We start from the raw sequence: 15411 nt of genomic DNA on the forward strand, positions 1-15411 counted from the left end.
GCTATTGCCACAGAATGGCATTCGTGATGTGTTATAAAAAACTAAGAGGGGCAAAAGTGATATGTCAAATTCTAGAGTGGCATAATCAAAGTGGGCAAACTAGGCTGGCAAAAACAAAGTTTCCCCCTATCTTATTATTTTCTTTTATTTTGGTGTTATAGTAGATCATGAACCACGACCAGAACCGTATTCCCAACATATTGATTATATGGTTCTAAAAACATGTTGATTATATGGAGGTGCAACAAGGTTACAAAATGTAGGGGCACCTTCTACCCACTTAGCAATTTTTTTATCAAAAAGGTACTCAAATGTATTAACCAAACCAACGGTAAAAGCAAACATACATTAAAGTCCCTAAGGCCAGTGATCTTGTTCCTTTAAACAGGTTGATCGTCTGCCATGCAAACCGCTTCGACACCAGAGCCATCCTAATATTGTTAATTACGGACGAAAAGTCATCAAGACCAAAATCCTACCGAACCCATCGCCTTAGAGAAGAAGTCTTCAAAATCGAAAGAGACGCATATCCAAGGACTCATTGCGCATTACAGGGTGCATCGACGAGATGGAGTTGAGGCCGGAGGTCCCAATCGTGAAGGTAAGTGTGACGCCCTGAGACCGACGCTTCAGACGCCTTTCATGTTTTTGTTGTCGCCGTGAGTTTTATTTGTTGGTTGCATTTCATCATAGCATCATGGGCATTGCATCTACATGTTTTTCTTAAAGCTTGCATCCGCTCGTAGTTACCGCTTCTGCCTTGTCTCTGTCGACCTCCTCTCAGGTCAACCGGACCGCTCTCTTCTCTTTTCTCTGAGCCCATCTAACCCCTTGTCTCCATGGCCTTTTGTCAAACCCCTCGCGCGCGTCCAACAGCTGTCCCGAACCCGACCCGAGCAGTCGTCACCATTGGATTCAGATCAACCCCAAACATCTATAAAACATCTTTGTTTTCTTAATTGGACTTCCTGGCCTATTTTTCCGGTCCGTATCGGAGGGACTAGATCGCCCCTAATCTAACTCACATGCTATATATATAGGTCCAACCCTAGATCCTAGGTGCCTTGTCCCATCGATCCCACCGCGCCGCCGCCACTCCTCCAGTCCCTTCTTCCTCGGGATCCCCTCCCGATCCAGCCCACCAACCGCAGCCTCCGACCACCTCGCTTGTTCTCCGCGCCGCTCCATTCCCAGCAGCCCCACGCGCCCGTGGATCCCCTTTGCCTCGCCTGAGCTCGCCGGGGGGCAGAGCACCACGGCGCTCGATTTCCCGCGCCCCTCTCGATCCAGGAGCCCCAGCTCCCCTGCCTGAACCCGACGTCTTCGACCGGCCTCGTCAGAGACCAGCGCCCCGCTGCCTTCTTCTTCCAGTTCCATCCGGAGGAGAGGAGCTCCTCCATGCCCCACCCCGCGCCATGGACCTGCGCCACTGCCGGACCCCAACCCCGTGCCCGACGCTGACATGTGCCATCCTCGTTGACCACCAGATGAGCCTCGCGCCCATCTCTTCTCTTCTCCCTCCTTTCATTCTTCTCACTCTCCCTCACATCTCTCTCTCTCTCTGTCTGCTCGTACAGGGAGCTCCGACGCCTCGAAGCTACAGCGCGCCGACTAGGTCGCCCGCGACCTCTGCCTCACCTCGTCCCGATCGGGAGAACCCGGACGCCAAGATCTTGCCGCCCCGGATCTCCTCCGCCCTCGCTGTTCCCGCGCCAAGCCCCAGCGCCGCCGTCCCTGCCGCCAAGTCCACACCGCGGCCTCTGTTGTCCAACGAGCAGCATCCGCTCGTCCGAGCGCGTTGACTGCGCGAGCCTCGTCAGCGCCTCCCTGCCTCGCTCGTGGACTGGCTCCAACGCCCCTCGCCAAGGCCCTGCAAGGCGCTGCAGCCCAGCCGCTCCCCCCTGCGTGGGCTGAGCTCTCTGGTGAGAAGCCCAGACTGCTCGGGATTCAGCCCGTAGTATTTTTTCCGGCGCTGCGAATTTGGCTAATATTCCAGGAGTTTGCTGTTTTACAGAAAAGTCATTGCACATCATGCATCTAATAACTAATTAACCATGCACCGGTTTAAAATGATTTAAATATGTAAAATGCTTAGAATTTTGTCAAGTTTCATAATATCCAACTTTCATCCATGTTAAAAATGTTTAAATTGCGGTTTGAGTAATTTTTTCTCAAATGCCATGCTAAAATGCTTTATTTCATAAGTAAATAACCGTAGCTCCAAATTTTATAAACTTTATATGTAAATGGGGTAGAAAAATGCATAAATTAACATGATGCACTTTGTTTTACTGTTTAATAACATTAAAATATGTTTTAGGGCAGAACAGTAGCTAATTCGAAAAATGGACATGGGGATTTTCCGGAATTGTTGTTTGTTGTTCCGACCTCATTTAAACTTGCCTAAATAGTTAGTTTACTTATGCTTCACATCTTGCCATGTTTAACAACATTTAATATTGTTGGGTACATAACCGAGAGAGAACTAAATGAGTCATGTGGTGTTTTGTCAATATGCAACTCGTTGCATATTGAGCTCCATTTAACTTGCAGTATTGTTTGTTGCACTTTGCCATGCCATGCCTCTTTAAACCGGACATGCATCATACTTGCTTGTGCATCTTGTCATGTTTATGCTTGTGTGTTTACCATGTTGTTTGCTTCTTTCCGGTTTGCTTCTCTCGTTAGCTTCGGTTTCGTTCTGGAGTTGTGAGGATTCGTTCGACTACGTCCGTTTGTCTTCTTCATGAACTCGTTCTTCTTCCTAGCGGGATCTCAGGCAAGATGACCATACCCTCGAAATCACTTCTATCTTTGCTTTTCTAGTTGTTCGCTCTTTTGCTATGTTGCGCTACCTACCACTTGCTATATCATGTCTCCCATATTGCCATGTCCAGCCTCTAACCATTCTTTCCTACCAAACCGTTGTTTGGCTAAGTTACCGCTTTTGCTCAGCCGTTCTTATAGCGTTGCTAGTTGCAGGTGAAGTTGAAGTTGGTTCCATGTTGGAACATGGATATTTTAGAATATCACAATATCTCTTATCTTAATTAATGCATCTATATACTTGGTAAAGGGTGGAAGGCTCGGCCTTATGCCTGGTGTTTTGTTCCACTCTTGCTGCCCTAGTTTCCGTCATACTGGTGTTATGTTCCTTGATTTTGCGTTCCTTACGCGGTTGGGTGATTTATTGGACCCCTTTGACAGTTCGCTTTGAATAAAACTCCTCCAGTAAGGCCCAACCTTGGTTTTAAAATTTGCCACCTAAGCCTTTTTCCCTTGGGTTCTGCAGACTCAAGGGTCATCTTTATTTTAACCCCCCCGGGCCAGTGCTCTTCTGAGTGTTGGTCCAAACTAGAGCACCGTGCGGGACCATCCCTTGGCAACTTGGGTTACGTCGGTACCTGTACGCTTAGCTTATCCGGTGTGCCCTGAGAACGAGATATGTGCAGCTCCTATCAGGATTTGTCGGCACAGCGGGTGGTCTTGCTGGTCTTGTTTTACCATTGTCGAAATGTCTTGTAAACCGGGATTCCGAGACTGATCGGGTCTTCCCGGGAGAAGGAATATCCTTCGTTGACCGTGAGAGCTTATAATGGGCTAAGTTGGGACACCCCTGCAGGCTATTATCTTTCAAAAGCCATGCCCGCGGTTATGTGGCAGATGGGAATTTGTTAATGTCCGGTTGTAGAGAACTTGACACATGACTTAATTAAAATGCATCAACCGCGTGTGTAACCGTGATGGTCTCTTTTCGGCGGAGTCCGGGAAGTGAACACGGTTTTTGGGTTATGTTTGACGTAAGTAGGAGTTCAGGATCACTTCTTGATCATTGCTAGCTTCACGATCGTTCCGTTGCTTCTCTTCTCGCTCTTATTTGCGTATGTTAGCCACCATATATGCTTAGTCGCTGCTGCAACCTCACCACCTTACCCTTTCCTACCCATAAGCTTAAATAGTCTTGATCTCGCGGGTGTGAGATTGCTGAGTCCTCGTGACTCACAGATACTTCCAAAACAGTTGCAGGTGCCGACGATACCAGTGCAGGTGATGCTACCGAACTCAAGTGGGAGTTCGACGAGGACCTTGGTCGTTACTATGTTTCGTTTCCTGATGATCAGTAGTGGAGCCCAGTTGGGATGATCAGGGATCTAGCATTTGGGGTTATCTTCTTTTCATTTGGATTTGACCGTAGCCGGTCTATGTGTGTATTTTGGATGATGTATGAATTTATTTATGTATTGTGTGAAGTGGCGATTGTAAGCCAACTCTCTTTATCCCATTCTTGTTCATTACATGGGATTGTATGAAGATGACCCTTCTTGCGACAATACCTACAATGCGGTTATGCCTCTAAGTCGTGCCTCGACACGTGGGAGATATAGCCGCATCGTGGGTGTGACAAGTTGGTATCAGAGCCATCCCCGACTTAGGAGCCCCCTGCTTGATCGAATCGCTGGCGTTGTTGAGTCTAGAACAAAAATGTTTTGAGTCTTAGGATTATATATATCAAAGAGTAGGATTCTTTTTACTCCTCAGTCCCTTCGTCGCTCTGGTGAGGCCCCCTGACGTAGAAGTTTTGATTCTCCTCTCCTCAAATTTCACGATTTTTTTTAGGATCACGCGGGTATCTTGGAATCGTTCCGATGGTTTTGTGACGAGAACATTGTTCTTGGTGCCTCCTGACATTTAGGGGTTGTGGCAGTGTCCCGGGGAGTTGAGCTCCGAGGTGTTGTCGTCACAATTTTATCGTTGTAGTTCTGGAATACCTGAGTTTCGCCGACATCGAAAATCTCTTTTATGCAGTTGTTGGTGAGATCACCTCGACGCCACCCAGTACTGGGGCGGGAGTTCGGGAGTATTGCCATAACTCGTATAACGGATGCTTTTCGAAGGTTGAGGTAAACGATTTTCGGAGTTTTCTTGGTTATGTGTTGACGGATGGATACAGCTGGATCTAGGGATTGTTAGTTTGGGTGAGATATATTGCGTCCCCTGTATCCCCAACACCAGATTGCATAACCAGAAAGTTTCGGGAGTTTATAAGTGGGAATTCAAGTAGCTCCTAGAATATCTTTCCGACAGATGCATGGTATGGGATTGGGTAAATCTCTATCATATGCATTTGTTTCCGGCTTATTCTGCAAGCCAAATCCTTCGTTTTTGTTTTGTTTTGTGGTATTCGAGTTGCTTCAATGTCAAGTGTTGATTCCATACCTTATTCTAAGCGGTGTTCTCATATTTCTATGTGGATGCTAATCCTTCTTGTTCATCAAGGTTGTCTTTTCAATCCTTTCCAACCGGTGTGCTTCTCTTCAAGTAAATCCGATCATTCCAACATTCGCAAGATCAATTCTAAGCTTTTTCTCAACGGTGTTTATTCCATATGCCCCAAGTTGCCTTTGTTTTTCCCGCCCTCCCACCCTTTTCTTCAAGGACTCAAATTTCTCAATCATGTATCCTTTTATTGATGGGAAGCCTCTCCATCCTTTTCCGTCAATGTTCTTATCCGGTGATTCTCAGGAAGATACTAATGGAGCCTTAACTTCATCATTATTCGTTCTCTTTCTTCTCAAGTGGATTAAATTCAAGCTTTGTCGATCATATTTTTTCCTCGTTTCAAATGTTTCTCTCGTACCGGTGCACCTCTTAATCATCCACTTCTCGCTATTCAATTGTTCCGGAGTGATGAAGAGATCTCAGAAGATTCAAGTTTCCATTCTCAATTCACTCAAGTTCTTTTGAGGATGCTATCTCATTCAAGCCATTTAATTCAACCGGTGTAATCTCTCTTTTCAAGCAATTTTTTTCAATGGTGTTTCTTTTGAGTGGGCCCTAACCCACAGTTCTTTTCCCAGGATCTTACCTGACTCTTCTAATTTATCCGGAGTGGTATTCAAATTCTTTCAAAGTTTGACGTAAGAATGGGTTATCATCAGTCATATGTCTTTCTCCAAGATCTTTCAAATTCTTTTCATCGTTGGTTCAACTTTTCTAATTTTCATTACGGAGTGCCTCAACAATTCATGGTGGTGTTTCTCGTCGTCATTCTCGGATTTTGAAGACCGAAGAAGAGTTTCCCTTAAATCTTGTCCATTCTCTTGAAGATTCATGGTTCTAGCTTGATGCCATCCTCTCATAATTTTTTTCGATTGTGAGAATTCTTTTCACCCATCCGGAGCAATTCAGAAGTCTTTTCAGTTTGGTTCTTTGGAGCCCATCATCTCAGAATTATTCATTCCAGCTTTCAGCTCTCGTTCTCCAAATCTTACGGTGCACCGCTCAAGTATTCCCTAGTCAGTTCGTGATCTCTTCGTTCTCATATATTTATATTCCGTCAAGTATCTTTATTCATTTTTCTAATTCTTCCCGGTGAATTGTGCCTTCGCTACTTTCATTTCCAATTCTTATGGTGGTTCGTTCAAGAGTTCTCTTCCTTGGTTATCATATCAATTCATTCGTTCTTTCCAAATCCTACCGGCGGATCGTTGAAGACTTTTCCCAAGTTTGTGCTCTATCTCTCTTAATCCTTTATAGGAGAATAAGTAGTATGCCAAATCCGTTGCTTGTCATCAATCTAAATTGGTGAAGGCTAAGCATAATGTAATTCTTATTCTTGTTTCATCCAAGTGATTAATTCCTTATTCCGGAGATGCATGAAAATTCTTGATCTCATTTGTTCATTTTTCTTTCCGGAGCTCCAAGTTATTTCAATTATATCATTTCAAAGCTTCATCTAATCATTGCAAGGCTTCTCCCGGAGTTCTTTTCAACTTTCCCTTTCGTTTGATCATTCTTTTATTATCGGAGTTCTTCATGGAGGATCAACATGGTGGCTCATCAAGGATTCCTTTCATTCTTCAATTGTTCTTCAAGAATTCTCTCGAAGTTATGATCCGCCAAGCTATACTCAAAGATAAACATGGTGTTCTACACATGTTTTGTTTTGAGGAGTTCAAGCATTCTTCATCTTGCATTCCGAAGTGCAATTCTTCCTACCTTATCTTTTGATGTGGTGTTATGTCCTTCTTGACAATTTCCATCCATGTTCCATGTTTCACATGTTGTCAAGAATGAGGTATTTTAAATCCTTTAATCTCTTTGTTGGAGTTATCTTGTGTCATATTTCACCTAAAGCCTTCCCTAAGGAATGTTGCTATTATGGTGCTTATCAATGACCCAAGTTCTCTCATATCCTCTTGGTGAAAGAAGTTTTTCATCTCGTTGGTGTTATCAATTATATTAGTTGTTTCCGTAGTGGCAGAATTTCGCCTCTATCTTGAGAAGTTTTCCATAAGCCCACTACAAGCTTGTTCGTTTCGTTGTTGGTTTTCCAACTACTCCGTTCTTACCTCCATGGAAGGGTGTTTTCCCAGCGCATTTGTGGCAGAAGTTGGCATTTTCTTCTCCATTCCTTTATTCCAATGATCTATCTTATATTTTCTTCCGGAGGCATGGTGATGTTGCTATCTTTACTCATCTTCTCGATTAGTGAGGATCGTGTTCTTTTCATGCTTACCATTTAACCGGAGTGTTGTGTCATCTCTTCAAGTTCTTTTCATCTTATCAAGTTTTCCTTCTTCTTTCAGTCGGAATGCTGCCCAAATTATATCAATCTTATTCCTTCTCTATCTAATTTTAACCGGAGTCTCATCCAAGTGCTTTCATTTTGCCAAGTCCAAATTCTATTCTTTTCATTTCCAACTGGAGCGTTATCGTAATTGATCATTATCTTTCCTTGTACATCTCGTTTCAACCGGAGTGCTCGCATGTACTTCTCGTCCATTGTTCTCGTCATTCATAGCTTTGCAAACTCCAAAGTTCACATGGTGTTCCTTGTTTCTCTTTTCTACCGGAGTCTTCTCAATTTTGTTCAACTCTGTCGTATTCTTCTTTCAAGTTTTCAACCTCTCAAGGTTCTTTGGTTTCACTCGTTTGTCAAAGAAGCAACTTGTTTTACCTGTTCCTCTTCCGTTTGTCTCCGGTGCCATCCTTAGATCTCGGGACGAGATCTCTTGTAAGTGGAGGAGTGTTGTGACGCCCTGAGACCAACGCTTCAGACGCCTTCCATGTTTTTCGTTGTCGCCGTGAGTTTTATTTTTTGGTTGCATTTCATCATAGCATCATGGGCATTGCATCTACATGTTTTTCTTAAAGCTTGCATCCGCTCGTAGTTACCGCTTCTGCCTTGTCTCCGTCGACCTCCTCTCAGGTCAACCGGACCGCTCTCTTCTCTTTTCTCTGAGCCCATCTAACCCCCTTGTCTCCATGGCCTTTTGTTAAACCCCTCGCACGCGTCCAACAGCTGTCCTGAACCCGACCCGGGCAGTCGTCACCATTGGATTCAGATCAACCCCAAACATCTATAAAACATCTCTGTTTTCTTAATTGGACTTCCTAGCCTATTTTTCCGGTCCGTCTGATTTCGATCGGAGGGACTAGATCGCCCCTAATCTAACTCACATGCTATATATATAGGTCCAACCCTAGATCCTAGGTGCCTTGTCCCATCGATCCCACCGCGCCGCCGCCACTCCTCCAGTCCCTTCTTCCTCGGGATCCCCTCCCGATCCAGCCCACCAACCGCAGCCTCCGACCACCTCGCTTGTTCTCCGCGCCGCTCCATTCCCAGCAGCCCCACGCGCCCGTGGATCCCCTTTGCCTCGCCTGAGCTCGCCGGGGGGCAGAGCACCACGGCGCCCGATTTCCCGCGCCGCTCTCGATCCAGGAGCCCCAGCTCCCCTGCCTGAACCCGACGTCTTCGACCGGCCTCGTCAGAGACCAGCGCCCCGCTTCCTTCTTCTTCCAGTTCCATCCGGAGGAGAGGAGCTCCTCCATGCCCCACCCCGCGCCATGGACCCGCGCCACTGCCGGACCCCAACCCCGTGCCCGACGCTGACATGTGCCATCCTCGTTGACCACCAGATGAGCCTCGCGCCCATCTCTTCTCTTCTCCCTCCTTTCATTCTTCTCACTCTCCCTCACATCTCTCTCTCTCTCTGTCTGCTCGTACAGGGAGCTCCGACGCCTCGAAGCTACAGCGCGCCGACTAGGTCGCCCGCGACCTCTGCCTCACCTCGTCCCGATCGGGAGAACCCGGACGCCAAGATCTTGCCGCCCCGGATCTCCTCCGCCCTCGCTGTTCCCGCGCCAAGCCCCAGCGCCGCCGTCCCTGCCGCCAAGTCCACACCGCGGCCTCTGTTGTCCAACGAGCAGCATCCGCTCGTCCGAGCGCGTTGACTGCGCGAGCCTCGTCAGCGCCTCCCTGCCTCGCTCGTGGACTGGCTCCAACGCCCCTCGCCAAGGCCCTGCAAGGCGCTGCAGCCCAGCCGCTCCCCCCTGCGTGGGCTGAGCTCTCTGGTGAGAAGCCCAGACTGCTCGGGATTCAGCCCGTAGTATTTTTTCCGGCGCTGCGAATTTGGCTAATATTCCAGGAGTTTGCTGTTTTACAGAAAAGTCATTGCACATCATGCATCTAATAACTAATTAACCATGCATCGGTTTAAAATGATTTAAATATGTAAAATGCTTAGAATTTTGTCAAGTTTCATAATATCCAACTTTCATCCATGTTAAAAATGTTTAAATTGCGGTTTGAGTAATTTTTTCTCAAATGCCATGCTAAAATGCTTTATTTCATAAGTAAATAACCGTAGCTCCAAATTTTATAAACTTTATATGTAAATGGGGTAGAAAAATGCATAAATTAACATGATGCACTTTGTTTTACTGTTTAATAACATTAAAATATGTTTTAGGGCAGAACAGTAGCTAATTCGAAAAATGGACAGGGGGATTTTCCGGAATTGTTGTTTGTTGTTCCGACCTCATTTAAACTTGCCTAAATAGTTAGTTTACTTATGCTTCACATCTTGCCATGTTTAACAACATTTAATATTGTTGGGTACATAACCGAGACAGAACTAAATGATTCATGTGGTGTTTTGTCAATATGCAACTCATTGCATATTGAGCTCCATTTAACTTGTAGTATTGTTTGTTGCACTTTGCCATGCCATGCCTCTTTAAACCGGACATGCATCATACTTGCTTGTGCATCATGTCATGTTTATGCTTGTGTGTTTTACCATGTTGTTTGCTTCTTTCTGGTTTGCTTCTCTCGTTAGCTTTGGTTTCGTTCTGGAGTTGTGAGGATTCGTTCGACTACATCCGTTTGTCTTCTTCATGGACTCGTTCTTCTTCCTAGCGGGATCTCAGGCAAGATGACCATACCCTCGAAATCACTTCTATCTTTGCTTTTCTAGTTGTTCGCTCATTTGCTATGCTGCGCTACCTACCACTTGCTATATCATGTCTCCCATATTGCCATGTCCAGCCTCTAACCATCCTTTCCTAGCAAACCATTGTTTGGCTAAGTTACCGCTTTTGCTCAGCCGTTCTTATAGCGTTGCTAGTTGCAGGTGAAGTTGAAGTTGGTTCCATGTTGGAACATGGATATTTTAGAATATCACAATATCTCTTATCTTAATTAATGCATCTATATACTTGGTAAAGGGTGGAAGGCTCGGCCTTATGCCTGGTGTTTTGTTCCACTCTTGCTGCCCTAGTTTCCGTCATACTGGTGTTATGTTCCTTGATTTTGCGTTCCTTACGCGGTTGGGTGATTTATTGGACCCCCTTGACAGTTCGCTTTGAATAAAACTCCTCCAGTAAGGCCCAACCTTGGTTTTAAAATTTGCCACCTAAGCCTTTTTCCCTTGGGTTCTGCAGACTCAAGGGTCATCTTTATTTTAACCCCCTCGGGCCAGTGCTCCTCTGAGTGTTGGTCCAAACTAGAGCACCGTGCGGGACCATCCCTTGGCAACTTGGGTTACGTCGGTACCTGTACGCTTAGCTTATCCGGTGTGCCCTGAGAACGAGATATGTGCAGCTCCTATCAGGATTTGTCGGCACAGCGGGTGGTCTTGCTGGTCTTGTTTTACCATTGTCGAAATGTCTTGTAAACCGGGATTCCGAGACTGATCGGGTCTTCCCGGGAGAAGGAATATCCTTCGTTGACCGTGAGAGCTTATAATGGGCTAAGTTGGGACACCCCTGCAGGCTATTATCTTTCGATAGCCATGCCCGCGGTTATGTGGCAGATGGGAATTTGTTAATGTCCGGTTGTAGAGAACTTGACACATGACTTAATTAAAATGCATCAACCGCGTGTGTAACCGTGATGGTCTCTTTTCGGCGGAGTCCGGGAAGTGAACACGGTTTTTGGGTTATGTTTGACGTAAGTAGGAGTTCAGGATCACTTCTTGATCATTGCTAGCTTCACGATCGTTCCGTTGCTTCTCTTCTCGCTCTTATTTGCGTATGTTAGCCACCATATATGCTTAGTCGCTACTGCAACCTCACCACCTTACCCTTTCCTACCCATAAGCTTAAATAGTCTTGATCTCGCGGGTGTGAGTTTGCTGAGTCCTCGTGACTCACGGATACTTCCAAAACAGTTGCAGGTGCCAACGATACCAGTGCAGGTGATGCTACCAAACTCAAGTGGGAGTTCGACGAGGACCTTGGTCGTTACTATGTTTCGTTTCCTGATGATCAGTAGTGGAGCCCAGTTGGGACGATCAGGGATCTAGAATTTGGGGTTATCTTCTTTTCATTTGGATTTGACCGTAGTCGGTCTATGTGTGTATTTTGGATGATGTATGAATTTATTTATGTATTGTGTGAAGTGGCGATTGTAAGCCAACTCTCTTTATCCCATTCTTGTTCATTACATGGGATTGTGTGAAGATGACCCTTCTTGCGACAATACCTACAATGCGGTTATGCCTCTAAGTCGTGCCTCGACACGTGGGAGATATAGCCGCATCGTGGGTGTTACAGTAAGATTATACGGGGCTAGCCATGTACCTGGCCTAATCTTCACGATTGGAGGTGGATTTGAGGGAAATCACGGAGAACACAAGGAAACAAACACAAGAGAAATCAATCAAGACAAGATCCACACCAAGATACACATATTAGAAGGACAAAGTAATACATCTCAAGCATTCAATAACAACAAAGGTAAAAGTAGCTAGGGCAAAGTTCATCCCCAAATCCAAGAGGAAATGGAGGTCTTGAGAGGTAGTCTTCTCAAATCTCAGGGAGAGATGTGGTCTTGATAATCCTAGGGATTCTTCTCCACTTGTTGAAGTTTTGATCCTATAGGAGAAGGTAAGATGAGCAAATCCCTCTCAAGATCTTAGTTCTAACTTTGCTAACCCTAAAACTAGGGAGAGGTACGAGATATCTCTACTAATAAAGGGGAGCTGGTATATTTCCTTCCATGCCAGGGTTTCCTCCCTCTGTCACCCCTATGTTGGTTTTTCCCACTCCACACCCCCTTGGTTTGGAATAATCTAAACCATATCTAGACTTTCTTTTCTTTGTCGTACTGGAAACCATGCCTTCCATTAACTCAATCAAATCTTATCAAAACCATGTCCTGCATTAATTGAAATCAAATCTTATCAAATCTCCACTAAATCAAAACTTTCCCTGCATTCCCCTACCCCTACCCAAATCAAATCAAATATTACCAAAACCTCAACTAAATCAAAACTTTTCCTACCTTCCTCTACCCATACTCAAATCAAATTAAATCTTATGAAAAATCTAATATGGTGGGTGTAAAGTACATGTAGGACACGGCTAGTGTTGAATCACTAGAATATGTATGCCCCAGTTGCAACGCATGTGTAGTTAGCTAGTATAGTCTAGGTGCAAAGGGGTATGGGGCAGGTGAGTTACGCGGATTCTAGCCTAAGCCGGTATGCAAACCAAGCCACCGGGAAGTCTGTCTGGATCCACCGGACTGTCCGATAGTGCATTATCTGGAAACGCCAGTCTGGTGTGGTTGACCGAACAGTCTGGTCGGCCCAAAGGTTGGGATTGAGGTGCCAAAGTAGACCGGACAGTCTGGTCATTCCAAAGGCTGGGATCGAGGTTCCAGTTTGTCTGCTCCAGAAGGTTGAGGTTGTGGCACTCTTGCTCGCCGGACTATCCGGGCAGGCAGGTAATGCAAATTATGCACCATTTTCCTCTTCCTCCTCTTCTTCGAGTTTCCTCTTCTCGCTTAGAACTTGGGCATCCTTCCTCACTACTCCAGGGTTCATCTCTTCATCCCTAAGCATGCTTAGCATTGTGGCTTGAGGTAGATACCATGTCCCATCAAAATTCGCAGGAAGCACAAGTAAGAGAGATGTCACCTCGGTTTGAATGGCATGTGCGTGATATGTTGGAGTAATTATTGATTGTTTCATGCTATTATATTATCAATCTTGTATGGTTTATATGTCATTTTATATCATTTTTGGGAACTAACCTATTAACTCAGTGCCCAGTGCTAGTTCCTATTTCTTTGTTTCATAGAAAACCATACCAAACAAAGTTCAAACATGATGAAACTTAACAGTGGTTTTTTTAACCAGAAGAGACCCTAGAAGCTTCGTGGAAAGGCCAGAAGACTTGCAGGTGGGCCAAAAGCTCAGTTGGGGCGCCATCTGAGCTTGTGGGTCCGACGGGCCTCGGTTTGACCTAATTTCAGCGCTATAAATTCCTTAAATTCTAGAAACCCCTAGAGCGAGACTCCAAATAATTTTATCGCTGCCGCAAGCCTTTGTTCTTCTGCGATCCCATCTGGAGGCCTCCGCTGGTACTCTGCCAGAGGGGGGAATCGACCACGGAGGCCATCCTCATCAACCTTGCCGCCTCCATGATGATGTGCGAGTAGTTCCCATAGGACCTACGGGTCCATGACAGTAGCTAGATGGCTCTCCCTCTTTTTAATCTTCAATACAATGATCTCTTTGGAGATCTATTCGATGTAATTCTTGTAGTGTGTTTGTTGGGATCCAATGAATTATGGGTTTATGATCAGATTATTCATTGAAAGAGATATATTATGTGTGGTTTTATAGCCTTGTATTTCTCTCTGGCCTATTTGTCTTCTTTAGCCAATTAGATTGATTTATCTTCAGTGGGAGAGGTGCTTAGTACACTAGGGAAAACCCTAGTAGTAGCGCGGGGTAAAGGCCTAGCAGTAGCGCTGGGGCCCGCGCTACTGCTACTGTGCTACAAGCCTACAACTAATATTTAGTAGTAGCGTGGGTTTTACCAGCGCTACTCCTACCCCTATCAGCAGTAGCGCTGTGATACGTCTCCGTCGTATCTACTTTTCCAAACTCTTTTGCCCTTGTTTTGCACTCTAATTTGCATGATTTGAATGGAACTAAACCGGACTGACGCTGTTTTCAGCAGAATTGCCATGGTGTTGTTTTTGTGCAGAAACCAAAGTTCTTGGATTGACCTGAAAATATACGGAGAATTTTTGTGGAATATATAAAAAATACTGGCGGAAAAAGATATCAGAGGGGGACACCCAGGGGCCACAAGCCCGGGGGCGCGCCTACCCCCCAGGGCGCACCTACCAGGCTTGTGGGTCCCCTGGACCGTCTACAACCCTAACTTCAACTCCATATATACCTATTCGCGGAGAAAAATAATCAAAGAGAAGGAGTCATCGCGTTTCACGATACGGAGCCACAACCACCTCCTGTTCTTCATCGAGAGGGCTGATCTGGAGTCCGTTCGGGGCTCCAGAGAGGGAAAATCGACGTCGTCGTCATCATCAACCTTCCTCCATCACCAATTTCATGATGCTCACCGCCAGGAGTGAGTAATTCCTTCGTAGGCTTGCTAGACGGTGATGGGTTGGATGAGATTTATCATGTAATCGAGTTAGTTTTGTTAGGGCTTGATGCCTAGTATCCACTATGTTGTGAGATTGATGTTGCTATGACTTTGCTATGCTTAATGCTTGTCACTAGGTCCCGAGTGCCATGATTTTAGATCTGGCCTATTATGTTTTCATGAACATATATGTGTTCTTGATCCGATCTTGCAAGTTGTAGACACTTATTACGAGTTATGATCCGCATACCCCAAGGTGACAATAATTGGGATTCTTTCCGGTGATTACCATAGTTTGAGGAGTTCATGTATTCATTAAGTGCTAATGCTTTGTTCCGGTTCTCTATTAAAATGAGGCCTTAATATCCCTTAGTTTCCTTATGGACCCCGCTGCCACGGGAGGGTAGGACAAAATATGTCATGCAAGTTCTTTTCCATAAGCACGCATGGCTATATATGGAATACATGCCTACATTACATTGATGAATTGGAGCTAGTTCTATGTCGCCATAGGTTATGACTGCTACATGATGAATATTGTCCAACACAATTATCCATCGCTAATCCGATGCCTACGAGCTTTTCACATATTGATCTTTACTAAGTTACTTTCATTGTTGCTTCTGTTACAATCACTACAAAACTGCTACTGTCACTATTGCCACTGTTACCGTTACTTCCATACTACTTTGCTACTAAATACTTTGTTGCAGATAT

Source organism: Aegilops tauschii, chromosome 4, assembly GCF_002575655.3.
Source record: "Aegilops tauschii subsp. strangulata cultivar AL8/78 chromosome 4, Aet v6.0, whole genome shotgun sequence".
Taxonomy (NCBI): Eukaryota; Viridiplantae; Streptophyta; class Magnoliopsida; order Poales; family Poaceae; genus Aegilops; species Aegilops tauschii.